The sequence below is a fragment of the Macrotis lagotis genome, chromosome 7 (genome assembly GCF_037893015.1).
Source record: "Macrotis lagotis isolate mMagLag1 chromosome 7, bilby.v1.9.chrom.fasta, whole genome shotgun sequence".
Lineage (NCBI taxonomy): Eukaryota > Metazoa > Chordata > Mammalia > Peramelemorphia > Peramelidae > Macrotis > Macrotis lagotis.
Window position 1 is genome coordinate 91,139,450 of NC_133664.1, and position 17,142 is coordinate 91,156,591.

Below are 17,142 nucleotides of genomic sequence, written 5' to 3' on the forward strand. Positions count from 1 at the left end.
TGCCCTTCAGTTGGGGAAAGGCTTAAAAAACTGTAGTATATGTATGTCATGGAACACTATTATTCTATTAGAAACCAGGAGGGATGGGAATTCAGGGAAGCATGGAAGGATTTACATGAACTTATGCTTAGTGAGAAGAGCAGAACCAGAAGAACATTGTGCGCCCTAACAGCAACATGGAGGTGATGATCAACCTTGATGGACTTACTCATTCCATCAGTGCAATAATCAGGGACAATTTTTGGCTATCTGTGATGGAAAATACCATCTGTATCCAGAGACAGAATTGTGGAGTTTGAACAGTGAATAAAGACTTTTACCTTCAATTTAGGGAAAAAATGTTATGTAATTTTGATATCTCTTATACTTTATTTTTCTTCCTTAAGGATATAATTTCTCTCTAATCACATTCAACTGAGATCAATGTATGCCATGGAAACAATGTAAAGAGTAACAGAATGCCTTCTGTGGGGTAGGTGGGGGGTTTGGGGGAGGAAAGCAAGAGTGGAGAAAAAAATTTAAAACTCAAAATAAATAAAATCTTTCTTTAAAAAAATAATTAAATTTTCTTCCATGAAAGAATCAAAAAAATGTTCATCTTTTTCCCTGGAAGAAAAGGCTCAGTTTTGCCAAATAATGGATTCTTGGCTGGATTCCAAGCCCTTCAATCCCTTAATGTTTATGCAGTGAAGTCCTGTGTAATTTGTACTGTAGCTCCTTGGTATCTAAATTGTTTCTTTCTGGCTGCTTGCAGGATTTTCTCTTTTATCTGAGAGTTCTGGAATTTGGCCACAATATTCCTTGTTGTTTTTCATTTTAGGATCCCTTTCTAGAGAGGACTCTTGTATTATTTCAATAACTATTTTCCCCTCTGGTTCCATGATTTCAGGGCAGTTTTCAATCACTAAATCCTGTAATATTGAATCCAAGCTTTTTTTTTCTTCAATGTTTTCAAGAAGCCCAATGATTCTTACATTTTCTCTTCTGGTTGTATTCTAGAGGTCAGTGGTTTTGCCAATGAGATATTTTATATTTTCTTCTATTTTTTCCTATTTTTCGGTTTTGTTTAATAGAGTCTTGTTACATTATGAAGTCATTTGTTTCCACAGATTCCATTCTTTTTTTTTAGAGAATTTTCTTCATTTACCTTTTGATACTCCTTTTCCAATTGGTGAAATCTATTTTTGAAGGAGTTTTCTATTTGACCTGTTGTATTATTGAGAGAATTATTTTCTTTTTGCATTTGCCCAGTTGACATTTTATGAGAATTATTTTCTTTTTGTATTTGTCCAATTGTACTTTTCAAGGATTTGTTTTCCTATTGCAGGATGTTAATTTTCTCTTGCAAGGTGTTAAATTTCTCTTGAGTTTCTTTTCCCAAATTTTTCAATTAATTTTTAAACTCCTTCCTGATCTCTTCCAAGGCTGGAGATCAATCCATATTCTTCAGAAGTTCTAGATAATTCTGGGTTAGTATCTTTGTCTTTAAAGTTGTTTTCAATGGGCTCCCCTTCCCACTGGCTTTTCTTCATTTTCATAACATCTTGTGTTTGGGAAGGGGCTAATTTACAGAGGTTTGGTGTAGAGATCCCTAGAGGCTTTGCTAACTTGGTTCAGTAATTCCACATGGGCCAGACACTACAGGGTGCTGATTGCTTTCTCTGGAGTGTCTGTAACCTTAATTTGAGGTCCTCTCCCTAGGCCGGGGTGGGAGGGGTGGTGGTACAGCTGGATACTGTTATCTTTGAACATTGTGGATTGGTTAATTCCCTATTCAGCTGAGGGTGCTCTGCTGCCTATGCCTGAATCCTGGGGATGGGATGTAGGTGGGAAGAAGGTTGTCATTGTGTTTGTTCTTGAGAAATGGACTCCGCAGAAATTAAAGTATGGAGCCTGAGATATTCCTGTCCAGATGAGCAGAGCATATTGATGTCCAGTCTCACTCTGCAACTCTTTGTGCTGGAACTCATTCTCCAGCCCTGCTGGAGCTCCCCAGATTGCCTCTCCCACAGCCAAAGCCTCCACAGTTTAGAATTGTCCTTGGACCCACTCTCCTGAGTTGTCGCTCTGCTCTTTGCCCCAAGTTCACCCACGGTACCCTGAGACAGACCTTCTTGGTAGACGTTCTTCTCACTGTTTTTTCTGGTTTTTGTCAATAAAATTTCTGTTAAGAGGTTCTTTCACATTATTACTGAGGGGAAACTGGGAGACCTTAGTACAGTGGCTGGCTTCTCTCCACCATCTTGGCCAGAAGTTCCTCTGAAGTTATTGCATTTTATTTTTTTATTTATTCATTGAAAGATGCTATTTATTTTGAATTTTACAATTTTTCCCCATTTAAAGTGTTAAGAGGGGGAAATGGGAGGGAAAGGAAGGGTGAACCAACAGAAGGAAGGGAAGGAAAAAGGGGCAAAGGGACAGGGGGAAAAAGAGAGGGGATTAGATATAGGAGGGCAAACATTCAAGTTATTTTAAATGGGATTTCTCTTTCTAGCTGTTGTTGTTGTATCTTCTTAGAAATATATATAGAAATTTTAAGAATGTATGTGCATTTATTTTATATCCTGTCACTTTGCTAAATTTGCTAATTGTTTCCAGTAGTTTTTTAGATAATTTTTTTTAATATTCTCTAGTTATAGTATCATGTCATCTGCAAAGAGTGAGAGTTTTGTTTCTTCCTTCCCAGTTCGAATTCCTTCATTTTTTTCTTCTCTTATTGCTGAAGCTAACATTTCTAAAATAATATTGAATACTAATGGTGATAATGGGCATCCTTGTTTCACCCTTGATCATATTGGGAATGTCTCTAGCTTATTCCCCTTGCATATGATGTTTGTTGATAGTTTCAGATAGATACTGCTTATTATTCTAAGGAACATCCATTTATTCCTATATTCTCTAGTGTTTTTAGTAGGAATGGGTGCTATATTTTGACAAAGGCTTTTTCAGCATCTATTGAGATTATCATTTGATTTCTGTTAGTTTTGTTATTGACATAGTCAATTATATTGACAGTTTTCCTAGTTTTTAATCAATCCTGCATTCTTGGAATGAATAAATCCTGTTGGATCATAAGGTTATAACTTGCTGTAATCATTTTGCTAAGATTTTATTTAAGATTTCTGAAACCATATTCATTAGGGAAATTGGTCTATATTCTCTTTCTCTATTTTGAGTCTTCCTGGTTTGGGCATCAGGACCATATTGGTGTCAGAAATAATTAGGCAGAATTGAATCTTCACCTATTATTCCAATGAGTTTATATAGAATTAGAACCAATGATTACTTAAATGTTTGATAAATTCACTTGTGAATCATTCTGGCCCTGGAGATTTTTTCTTAGGGAATTCACTGATGGCTTGTTGAATTTCTTATTCTGAGATAGGCTTATTTAGGCATTTAACCCAGTCAACTTATATTTTTGTAAATATTCATCATTACACTTAGATTGTCAAAATTATTCACATATAATTTTTCAAAATAATTCCAAATTATTACTTTAATTTCCTCCTCATTGGTGGTGACTTCATCTTTTTCATTTATGGTACTAGTAATTTGGTTTTGCTCTTCCTTTTTTTTCAAATTAACCAAGGTTTTATCTATTTTATTATTTTTTTCATAAAACCAACTCTTGATTTTATTTATTAGTTTAAAAGTTTTCTTGCTTTTGATTTTATTACTCTCTACTATAATTTTTCAGAATTTCTAATTTGGTAATTAAATGGGGGTTTTTAATATGATTTTTCTCTAATCTTTAGTTGCATGCTTAATCCATTGATTTCCTTTTTCTATTTTATTTATATAATCATTTAAAGATATACTATATTCCCTAATAACTGCTTTGGCTGTATCCCATAAATTTTGGTATATTGTCTTGTTTTTGTCATTGTCTAGGATGAAATCATTAATTCTATCTATAATTTATTGTTTGATCCATTCATTATTTAAAATTAGGTTATTTCATTTCCAATTAGTTTTAAGTCTATCTTTCTGTGGTCCATTATTGCATTTAATTTTTATTGCATTGTGGTCTGAGAAGGAAGTATTCACTATTTCTGCCTTTCTGCATTTGATTAGGAGGTTTTTTACACTAGCACATGATCAGTTTTTCTGTAGGTACCATGTACTGCAGAAAGAAAGGTATATTTCTTTTTATCCCCATTCAAATTTCTCCAAAAGTCTATCTTTCCTAACCTTCTTCTAATCTTCTATTTACCTCCTTAACTTCCTTCTCATTTACTTTATGTTTAGATTTATCTAATTCTGAGTGAGGGGGTTTGAATTCTCCTACCAGTAGAATTTTGCTGTCTATGTCTTCCTGTAAATCATTCAATTTCTCCTCTAATAATTTGGATGTTACCCTGCTTGGTACATACATATTTAGATTTTAAATTTCTTCATTGTCTATAGTAACTTTTAGGAGGATATAGTTTCCTTCCTTATCTCTTTTAATGAGATATATTTTTTTAAGTTTTGTGGAAGGAAAATGGGGTTAAGTGGCTTGCCCAAGGCCATACAGCTAGGTAATCATCAAGTGTCTGAGATCGGATTTGAACCCAGGTACTCCTGACTCCAGGGCTGGTGCTTTATCCACTGCGCCACCTAGCCACCCCTTAATGAGATCTATTTTTTCAGTTGATTTGTCTAAGATAAGGATTTCTTCCCCTGCCTTTTTCACCTCAATTGAAGCATAATATATTCTACTTAAACCTTTTACCTTTACTTTATATGTATCTCTCTGCTTCACATGAGTTTCTTGTAAGCAGAATTTTGTAGGATTCTGGTTTTTAATCCACTTTAATATCTGTTTATGTTTTATGAGAGAGTTCATCTCATTCACACTCAAAGCTATAATTCTAAATCTTTTTTTTTTTTAGATTTTGCAAGGCAATGGGGTTAAGTGGCTTGCCCAAAGCCACATGGCTAGGTAATTATTAAGTGTCTGAGGTCAGATTTGAACCCAGATACTCCTGACTCCAAGGCCAGTGCTCTATCCACTGCAGCACCTAGCCACCCCATAATTACTACCTCTGTATTGCCCACAATGCTATCTTCCTTCTGTTTGTCTTCTCCTCCCTTTTCACCTTATTCCTACTTCTCAGTATTTTGCTTCTGAACGCCACTTCCTTCAGTGTGTTTACCCCCTTATATCCAACCCCCATCCTTTTTTTCCCTTTTTCCTTTGCCCCTTCTTCCTTCCCTTCATTTTGTCAGTTATGTTTTTCCTGCCCCTTCTCTCTCTCTTAATATTTTTAAGTGTAGATACATTTCTAAGCTGTGTATGACTGTGTGTGTGTGTGTGTGTGTATGTGTGTGTCCTTTTTTGAGCCAAAGCTGCTGGCACTAAGATTCACATTTTTCCTCCCTCCTCCCTTTTCCCCCTTTTATTGCATAGGTCCTTTGTACCTCTCCACGTGATGTTAATTATCCCATTCAATCTCCATCCTCCTATTTCTGCTGTCTCCTCTTTTTTAAGGAAATATTGTTTTTAAATAATTCTATCAGAGTCAAGGAAAAGTCATGACTGTCCATTACTTCTGGCTAAGTATATTCTTTTTAATAGAATTACAATCCTCAAGAGTTATGAGAACCTTTCTCCCAGGTGAGTACATAGCTAGTTTTATCTTATCAAATAAGTTCCTTTTCTTTTCTTTTCCCTTTTTTCCCTATTCATGTATCTTGAGTCTCCTCTGGTCTTTTCATTAGAAAAAGTTGGAAGTCTCCTATTTGGTTAAAGGTCCATCTTTTTCCCTGGAAGAGAAGGTTCAGTTTTGGCAGATAATGAATTCTTGGTTGCATTCCAAGCTCCATTGCTCTTCAGAATATCAAATTCCAGGCCCTTTGATACATTAATGTTGATGTAGCTATGTCCTGTGTAATCTTTACTGTGGTCCTTTGGTAGTTAAATTGTTTCTTTCTGACTGCTTGCAGGATTTTCTTTTATGTAATAGTTCTGGAATTTGACCACAACATTCCTTTGTGTTTTCATTTTGGGATCCTTTCAAGAGAAGATTGATGAATTCTTTTAAAATATATTTTTTTCCCACTGGTTCCAAGATATCAGGGAAACTCTACTTCATTATATCCTGAGGTATGGAATCCAAGCTTTTTATCTCCTCATTTTTCAGGAATCCCAATGATTCTTAAGTTGAATCTCTTGGATCTATTCTCCAGGTCAGTTGTTTTACCAATGAAGTATTTTATATTTTATATTTTTTTTCTTTTTTTTTTTTTGGTTTTGTTTCACAGATGCTTGTTGTTTCATGAAGTCATTGCTTTCCATAGATTCCAAACATTTTAGAGAAGAATTTTCTTTTTTTACCTTTTGCAACTCCTTTTCTAGTTGATCATTTCTATTTTTGAAGGAATTTTCCATCTGCTCAATTGTGGTTTTGAGATAATTATTCTCTTTTTTCACTTGTTCAATTTTAGTTTTATTTTCTTGTTTGTAAGATGTTAATTTTCTCTTGTATTTCTTTTCCCAATTTTTCCAATTGATTTTTAAACTCCTTCCTGATCTCTTCTAAGAAGTCTTTCTGGTTTGTAGACCAATTCATATTCTCCTCTGAAGCTCTAGTTCTTTCTGCATTAGGATCCTTCTCTTCAAAGACACATGCAATGGACCCAAATTGCCACTGGCCTTTCTTCCTTTTCCTTAGATCTTGTGTTGGGGGAGGGGCTAGTTCATAGAACTTTGGTGTTGAGATCTCTAGAGGATTTGTTTACTGGTCTTAATAACTCCAAGTGGGCTGGCTAGTAGGATTCTAGTCCCCTTCTCTGGAATGTCTATGACCTTGATTAGTGACTTACTCCCTAGGTCTGGGGCTGGGGGGGGGGGTGAAAGGGGTAGCAGGATGTCTTGAACAATGTGGGCTAGGTCTTCAGGCTGTGTAGTTAATCTACTTAATTCTCAATCAATACTTCCCTGTGGCCCACACCTGAGCCTGGGGGTGGGGTGGGGGCTAGAATTGGGGGAGGGAAAGGGACTCAAATGGAAACAGGAGGACTTTGCTGAAAACATAGGGACTCATGTCCCTGGTCTTCTAGACCAACTGAACTGAACAGATAGATGTCTAGATACTATGCTGGAGTTCTCCCACCCCACTCAGTAAAAGCTTCCAGGCTGGAGCTCTCCATGCTGCCACATGCACAGCAATTGTTTCTGCAGCTGTTCTCAGGTTAGTCCCTGGGCCTCACCCCACTGCCCCTGCACTGGCTCTCTGCTCTCTGACACTGGCTCACCCTTGCTCCCCTGACACAGACTTTGTTGGTAGATGTTCTTTTTCTAGGTTCTTCTTTGGATTTTGTGGATCCAAATTCTGTTAAGAATTTGTTAGCTCTGAGGGAAAGCCAGGAGAACATTAGGCAATACCTGACTTCCCTCCATCATCTTGGCCAGGAGTCCTCAAATGATTTTTTACACAGTAGTACAGTAGTACATTAGTAATATAAGGGTTAAAGTCAGCATTGCCAAATAAAAATTCATATATACATTAATTTTTTCTATAAAAAAAGCATCTACTACATGTCAGGCATAGTTAGCCTTCTGTTCATTATCCTCAAATAAAGGATTTTTGAGTACCATTTGAGTTGGTAGAACTAGATGAAATTTCCAGATCTAAGACTGTTAAACTTGGTTTTAAAAAAAAAGAATATTTTGATAACTATTTAAATATATTTTGTTCCCTTTTTCATTCTATGGAATTGCTCAGTTTAGATTTCAAATTCCTTTCTCCTACTTTTCCCATCTTCTTTATACCTTACTTCCCTCCATTCACTTTTTGATTCAATGACGTAATAACATAAATAACACAGTCTCCATCTCCTCTCTAAGCCATTTTCCCCCTTGCTCTTTCCTATGCCTGAAAAACTCTCTCTCCTTTACTAACTTCCCTCCATTCTATTAAATTCCTATTAAAATACTGTTTTTACAGGCTTTTGAAACCCCTTTGAGTTCTAGTACCTTCCTTCTAATAATTATTTCCTAGAGCTCTTGAATGTAGATGTATATATTTGGTTAAATATTTTCTCCCTCATTAGACTGTAAGTTACTTGAGGGCAAGGACTAATTTTGCCTTTTTTAATTCCCAACACTTAGCACAATACCTGAGGTATTTAATAAATATTGATGATTGATCAATTTTATATTAAGTTTTATTTAAAGAGTGTATTATTATAAATTGGTTTCACCAGATAGCTAAAGGAGTCCATGACCAAAAAATAAGTCAGACACTCCTGGTTGAGGTGATCTCACTACTCTTTAACAGATAAGAATCTTATGATCTATTGTCTTATGCACATAATTTGATAGAGTGGGAAAAGTTTCTCCAGGAAATCTTTCCCAATCAACCTTTAGTATGTTCCTACTACTACTACAATTTACCCTGTTTATAGCATATTCTAACATAATTATGTACATGCTTTCACCTCTATCAGTTCCTTTGGAATAGGAACTATCTTTTATGTTTCTTTGTATCCACAGAATTAGCACAGTAATTAGGTAGTCATTTAATAAAATTATTGACTGACCAACCAAATGTAATCCACTACTGAGTCTGAAGACAACTTCAAATTTCACCTTTATTATTACTAGTTGGGTGACCATGGGCAAATTACTTAAGGTTTTTGAGCTTCACTTTCCTTTTCTGTAAAATGGGTTTAATGATATTTGTGATGCTTGCTTTACAAACACAGTAAAAAATTCTGTTATAAATATGGATTCACATGATTCACTGGCCACTTGTGGAGTATAAAAAAGTGTAAGAGTCCGAGACTTTGTCCTTCAGAAACATGCAACCTCTTATCACCAACTTGGATCTTTGTTCCACTAATATGTCAGTGTCATCTTCCTGAGATCAATTTTTTTCAAAAAGGGGAGATAGATAAGGAAGTAGCACTTGAGATGTTATCAGGAATATGATACTTAGTAGTGAGAAATTTGCTGCAAGGTTGGACAAGCCTATATGTCATATTCACAACTGTGACTATGAAAGTGATAGGGTATAGCCAAGTCTGCTAAACTAATGTTATTCTCACTAATCTCCCTGCATTCAAAATTGCCTGATAAAACCAGAGGGCTTATGGGGAAAATGTGGTTAGAAGAACAATGCTCAAAAATTTTGACAGTGATCCATTATAAGAAAAGATAGAAATCTAGTTTTAAAATTATAGCACAATTTTATACATGTTAAGTGGTTAAGAAATATATATGTTCTGAGTAAAAGAGAGTGATTTAAACTGATCAATAATGCCTAAATTCAATTGTTTTGGAAAAAAATCTAGACTTTTTTGAAATATGCCTTAAAGCAGAACTGGCTGTATTGTAATTACCATTATATTGTTGAAGAAGTTGTAGCTGGTAGAGACTTAGTGATTTGCTCAATACTGCTCACTTATTATTCACAAGTCAGTGTATGCTTGGCATAAATTCATAAATAATATAATTGAAAAGATTTAGGAGAAATTAGAATGGTTCCTATAACATCAACTCGTGAAACATGTACTTCTGGAGTATAACTTCTTTAATGATTGCATATTATTTAACTTCATATCTTCCACAGTGTCCAGCATGCCATGAATCATGATCTAATGAAAAAAAAAAGTTAAGATATTGGACATCTGAGATCTAGGGATTTTCCTGCTGCCAATTAATTGTTTGGTCCAGGTTACTTTTCCTCCTCCTTAATTATGACAATCTTGGAATAGATGGACTTCAAGGGCATTTCTATTTTACACAGTACTATCATAATGACTTCCCAAAATGTCCTGACCTTTCCTGCTTTCAGGGTCTTTTTAAAGGATAGTCTTTACTTACTGAATAACTTCTTCCTCCTCTTATACTGATGAGTTCTGACTTATTCTTCAAGGCATAGTTCAAATGGCACCTCCTCCATGAAGCCTTCCATGAAAGACTTGTTGGTAATGATCATCTTTATCAGTTATAATATGAGACTCTATTTTATAACTTTCTAACACACTGCTGCTTCTGATTCATTAAACCAGGTTCATAGTACTTAATAAAACTAAGTAGGAAATTATGTGCTATGGACTACTCATGTATAGGATTATAGAGAACAGACAACAGAGTTAGAATGGTCAGAAAAAGCTTCATGGGGGGAAATGACATGAGTTGGGATACATTATGTATTGGAAAAAGAAAAGGGGAAAGGAGATTTTTCCAAAAGGACCATTATCTTGAAAATTCACTGACTGTGGAACTGAGAGGTATCCAAATTATAGCGTTAGGAAGGGTCTTGCAGATCATTACATCTAATACCCTTCTTTTACAAATGAGGAAATGGAAGTACAGGGAGACTAAATGACTTCCTTAAGATCACAAATGAAGAAAATGGAAGAGCTTAGAACTGAACCCTGACTGTCTGGTTATAAACCCATACATTTCAACTCCTGAATTTCACAGAAGAGACAATTAAAATAGGATTGATGGATCCAGGGTCACAAGATAATAAGTTAGTGTACATTTTTACACTTGGGAAAAAACAAATAAGGAAGACAGCTCTATACATGATATAGACTATTCTGGACTAATATAGGGAAATCTAAAGCTAATTGTTAAAGACCGCTTAGTTATTACAGCCGCATGTTTATAACCTTTTTTTATTGTGATTTAAGAGCTTTCCATAAAGCTATATCAGCTATGTTAGTAGCTGATATTTAATTTGAAATGCCCATATATTAAAATGTTATGAATATCTAAAATAATTATTATTTAAGTAAAATCTGAGTACCAAATGCATTTTAGGATTAAATTGGTTTTAAATTTTCTTTAGGTAGAAAAATGCCTACTTCTTTATTGTTTTTATTGACATGACATATTGTAGGATCTCTGGGTCTTGCATTTATTTTTCATCGTATATGATATTAATGTAAAAACAAACTTTTAAATAAAGAGAGCCTAGCACATTTTGGAGAAATGCTTCCTCCTGAATTTTTTTCCATGCTTGAAGGAGTAGTAGATGAGATCATTTAGAGTCAGGGCCTGCTGCTTAGGTGCTATAGGCTCACATTTTATATGTTGCCACACAGTTAAATATCATGTGTTACCAGAAGGAATGATGCCAAGCAAGTGTTTCAATTGGTTGTGCTGGGTAAAAAAGAGTGGTTTAATCTGAAACATAGCCCTTTAAGTCATGCCATTAGAAAGACCTAATTAAAGAAGTCAAGGATATGTGTATGTGTATTTGGGAGTGAAGGTATCTGGTGAGGAGGATGGGAAACTTTTTGGAATCCCTCCAAAATATGAAAATATTAAGTTCTTTGCATGGTATAGCAAAAAATCTCAGAGTCCTTCTCAATGTTAAAGGGGTAGGCTATGGGTAAGAAATGTGTGCATATAGCAATTATATCTTTGGGAAATTGTGTAATGCTTTTATAAGAAGATAGGTGGCCCAGTGGATAGAATGCCATGTCTGGAATTAGAAAACTCATTTTCCTGAGTTCAAATCTGACCTCAAAAGTTTACTAACTGTGTCACCTTGGGTAAGTCAGTTTCCCCATCTATGAAATGAGCTGGAGAAGAAAATAGCAAACTCCAGTGTATTTGCTATGAAAACCACAGATGAGATCATGAAGACTCAGACATGATAGAAATGGATGAACAATAACTTAATGATTTTGATGAACTCATTTTCTATCCTGAAATAATGTTCATCTTTATTTTTTAAAAAAATACAATAGATGCATTTTTTGTTGTTTTTCAGTCACATCTAACTGAAGGTCAATTCAAGGAAGGGAAGAGGGCAATGTTTGTAGTTGGCAACTGAAAGTCATGACCAGAGAATATGGAATAAAAAGAAGAGATCCAACAGGTAAGCCACCTTAGTGATTTTAGGGACTTAGCACTCTCATTTTTTTGAAAGATTTACTGATTCAGAAATTTTAGGTGAAGAGCCAGTCTGATATCAAAGGCTCTCTGGAAATGCAGTAAATGTCAGGTTAATTGGCATGCTGCTTTCCCTATTTGGAAGTTAGCCTGGATAACTTCTAAGCTCTACTGGGTTACTGTTGACTCTGGTCACTATAATACATTAGTTAAATAAAGGAGGAAACGAATATATAAGTACTCTTTCTTATAGGATATAGTACTATTTTAAATAGACGAAGGTATGCTGTATAGAGAAATGGAGTAACTTGTTACATCCCAATTGCTTTTTTCCCAATTGTCAAACATTATTATTTTTTTTCCTAATACTCAGGAGAGATGGAGGAATTTGTAACAAATAAGCATAGTTGAGCAGAACAAATTCCCATATTGGTCCTATCCAAAACAGGAATCTTACTTTTCATATTGATCTATAACCTGTCTTTAAGGAGGTTGGTAGCATTTTTCTTCAATGGTTTCCTAGAATGGTGGTTAAACAGTGCATTGATCAGAGTCTGAAAGTTTTTCTTAATTGTGTGCTTTTGCAGCATTAATGTTCTAGAATAAATTGTCTTCTTTCTTCTATTCATTTCACTTCGTACTAGTTCATATAAATATTTCTAGGTTTCTCTGAAACCATCTCCTTTATTACTTCATATATTGCAATATTATTTCATTTTGTTTATATATCATTATTTCTTTAGTGGATAGATACCCCACTCTACCTGCTTAGTATATGGGTCTTGTTGATACCAAAAAAAGATATAAAATGTTTGTATACATACAGAACCTTTTTTTCCATTTTTAAATTTTTTAAAAATTTGTTTAAGGCAATGGGGTTAAATGACTTGCTCAAGATCACACAGCTAGACATTATTAAGTATCTGAGGCCTGATTTGAACTCAGGTTTTCTCAACTCCAGGGCTGGTGCTCTATCTACTGTGCTAACTAGCTGCCCCACCTTTTCTTCTATCTTTACTTTTGGATTTAGTAATGGGATTGCTAGATCAAAAGATATTCACAGTTTAGTAATTTTGAGGATATTATTTGAAATTGCTTGCCAGAATGACTGGACCAAGTCACAGCACCAATGATGCTGAATCGATGAACCCATTTTCTTGGAGGTCCTCTAAGATTTGTCATTTTGCTTTTTTTGTCAATGCCAATTTGATGGGTGTGTGGTAGAAGTCCAGTGTTGTTTTTTAAATGATGTTTAAAATTTTTATTTATGACAATGGGATTAAGTGACTTGCCCAAGATCACACAGCTAGGCAATTATTCAAGTTTTTGAGGTCAGATTTTAACATTTTAACTCAGGTCCTCCTGACTCCAGGGCCAGTGTTCTAACCACTGTGCCACCTAGCTGCCTCTTCAGTGTGGTTTTGATGTATATTTCTCTAATCTGTGAGGTAGAGCATTTTTTAATATTTCTATATATAACTTAGATATCTTTGGTAGAAAACTGCCTGTTCATTCACTTAGACCATTTACCAAATGGCAAAGAGTTATTAATCTTATAAATTTTAATTACTTCCTAAAATATCTTGAAATGGTATCTTTATCAGAGAAACTTATTAAAAAGATTTTTTCACAGTTAATTTTTTCCTTTTACACTTTCAAGTGCATTTCATTGTAGTGGGATGGCCTGTTCATCCAAATAATAAACATTATAACCCAGTAAGACCTGTTCTAGGATTTAGCTTATATGTTGCTTTGTCTCATCAGACATGAATCCTCCAAAAAGCAAATCTTTTCTTAAAGAAGTGTAAATAGATCAGTCTCTAAATGGTAAATGATAAGGCATCCCTGATATGGTAAATGATATGATTGATGAAAAGGAAAGGCTAATGATTTCTCTTAGGCATATTTAACTGTCCTCAGTAAGAGTGGAAGGAAGTGAAAGGAAGTTCATATGAAAGGAAGTAAAATACTTGAGTTCTGATACCTACTACTACCTGCCCAGATGGTACTGCACCCCAAGAATGAGAGGTAAGTTAATAATGAAACTTAATGGCATTGGAGGCATTGCTTCCATGAATTTACAGGCAATATGACAAGCTACTTTCAATGCTTTGGAAAGCTTACTGGTCAATCAGTGTACTCACTGGAAATAGGTGAAAACTTCACATAGACACATTGGTGGTTATACCGTACTACTACCTCAAAAAGTGGTGAGTACGGGATGGCTAGGGGGCACAATGGATAGAACACTGGCCCTGGAGTCAGGAGGACCTGAGTTGAAATCTGGCCTCAGATACTTAATAATGACCTGGCTGGGTGGCCTTGGGCAAACCACTTAAACCCATTTGCCTTGCAAAAACCTGAAAAAAAAGTGGTGAGTATGAGGCTCTGAATAATACAATAAGGTCATTGACAGATCATTGAAAATGGAGTCATGTCAAGAGACATAAGAACAAGTGAGGATATGGGAGTCTAAAACTAAACATCATTTGTGTGTGTTATACCCAGAGAAAAGGCCTGACACAACTACTCTCATAAAATTGGTTTCAGTATTTCTGGATTGAGATTTAGCAGTTGCGAAATTTATTATGGTAACAGGTTTGTTGGGATAATTTATCTATCACATGACCAAAAGTAAATTTTTACATTAGTACATATGCTTGCAGTCCAGAAATTCCAGTAATTACCTGGTTGAATTTTTAAGAACAAGCTCTAGCAGAGCCAGAACTACAATATTTTCCAATTGGGACAAGCAACTCAGAACATGCTTCTCCAAGCAGCATTCAAATACTGCAGGAAAGCTAGACAGTTGGTAAGCAGAGAGGAATTCATCTAAATTGCATCAATATACAAAATATGGCAGTATCCCATATTAGCTGTTAGATGCTAGACTCAGTTGTTTGTACATTGCTAAACTATAGGTGCTATCAATAAACACAGATTTCAGTGCCCAGAACTTCCTTCCTTCATTAGAATTCTATAAGTGGATCTGGCATTGAATTTTTTTAATGGATAGTTTGAAGGTGTTGCACACTAATCATCACATTGGAAAATGGGATATCACATTCCTAAATTTTATGCTTTGATATCTCAGAATTAGGAATGACAAATAATTTCTTTCCCCAGGTACTATATTTTCTTTGTACAATAATCAAATTTTGGAATAAATACATTCTGGCTTATGTAAAAGGATAGGATAGCCCCTAAGAGGTCACTTAAGCTTGGAAAGAGTGCTAGTCCTGAAATCTAAAAGATCTGAGTTCAAATCCAACTTCAGACATATACTGGCTGTGTGACCCTGGGCAAGTCACTTAACTTTGTTTATCTCAGGTCCTCATCTGAAAATGAGCCGGAGGAGGAAAACATTTTAGTATGTTTATCCCAAAATTTGAACAGTCATGAAGAATTTTAAACAAATGAATAGCAAAATCTAAAAAGAAGCCAAAGTGGCAACACTGATCTCCATAATAAATCCTACAAGTATAATCAGATAAAATTATATAGGTATTGGGTCATTAAATGTGCCTTCTATATTGGTTATTAAAAAAAAAACTATGGAATAATATAGAATCAGATTAAGGGAATGGCAACATAAGGTAGAAAATCCAGGAATGAAATATTGTAATTGCCTCATAAAGTGTAGGAACTATTTAATATTGGAAGCATGGGGATCTGACTACAGTAAGATTGTGTGAGTCCTTTTAGAATCTTCACTGACCTAACCGATCCCAGAAGGTTTACTTCCTCTTTGATGCATTTCCAACTTGATAATGAGCTGATATTTATACTGATGTTGAAAGGTGGTTCGAAACAATTTGGACTCAAATTAGAATAGTATCCACCAATATAAGTTGGCATCTTTTCTGCAATTTACTATCTTAGAGAATGATCTGAGATGTTAAGTGATTTATCCAGAATCAAATATGCATGTTTTTAGATGTGGGACTTAAACCTATGTCTTTCTTTTTTTTATTTCATTTTCTAATTACATGCAAAAGTAGTTTTCAACATTCATCAATTTATAAATTTATGCATTCTAAATTTTTCTACTGCCCTCCCATCCCTTAATCCTCCCCATGACAGTGAAAAATCTAGTAAAAACTATACATGTACAATTGTGTTTAACATATTTTCATATTACTCATGTTTTGAAAGAATTAGAAATAAGGAAACCCACATCTTTCTAATACATTTGCCACATTGTCGCCAATTTGTTGGAAAGTTATTGTTTAATAGCTGTTTGAATATGATTCAAAACATTTCATTATATACTCAATGAACCACCAAATTCAATGTGAATATCATTAAGACATAATACAACCTTTAGGCTAGCAAGACATGAGAAAGCAAATTCAAGAAACTTTAAAAATTGTGGGGGTGTTGCTTAAACCAAATGGTATTACTTGGTATTCCTACTGATACACAGTTTTCAAAAGATCATTCTCTTTATCCCTGTTTTACACATAAAATATAGAACTTTTACATGTTATGAAGGCATAATTTCATAATTTTTACTGTGCTATCCTCTGATTTATGAGATTAGATACTAAGGATTAAATATACCAGTCTAAGCTGACTAATTATGGAACAGCCTCTAACAAAGCAAGAGGTAGATAAGTTCCTTCCAGTTACCCAAAACTCCATCAAAGTCTTCTTTCTCTTTCCTAATTAATAAATAAATATGACTGTGATTGAAGTTCTCAAAAACAGTTATATAGTGTAATTGAATACCTACCTCTCAGACAAGCTCTGCTCCATCCACTAATCTTACCTTGATGGAACTTTAGAATTGTATCCAACTTTGAGAGAATATGCCATTTTGACACTTATAAATGCCCCAATTAACTAAAAAGGTACATGAATAAAGCTACTATCTCCATATAGAAGAACTGATTTGTAAAAGTATTTATACAATGATTGTACATAAATAAGCATATTTATGTCTAATTGTAATCATTTCTTGGATGGGAGATGGAAAGGGAAGGAAAAAGGAAAAAAATTTACATGATAACTTTATTAATGTTTTCAAAAGGAATAGCAAGTTGTACTCAACAGATTTTCAATTTCCTGTGCAATCATATTTTATTACATTATGGAAATTCTTGTTTTATTTCATGAATTAAAATTTGAGTACAAAGAACTAGATCTAGCTGAAGGCTATGGTTATAGATGGCATATATCCATGCAAAGGAATTCATCTGGAAGTAATAGGATAGAATGACTATCCCCAAGTATCAATCAAAAAGCCTTTATTAAATGCTAATTATATACCAGACATATAGCTAAACTATACTATTACT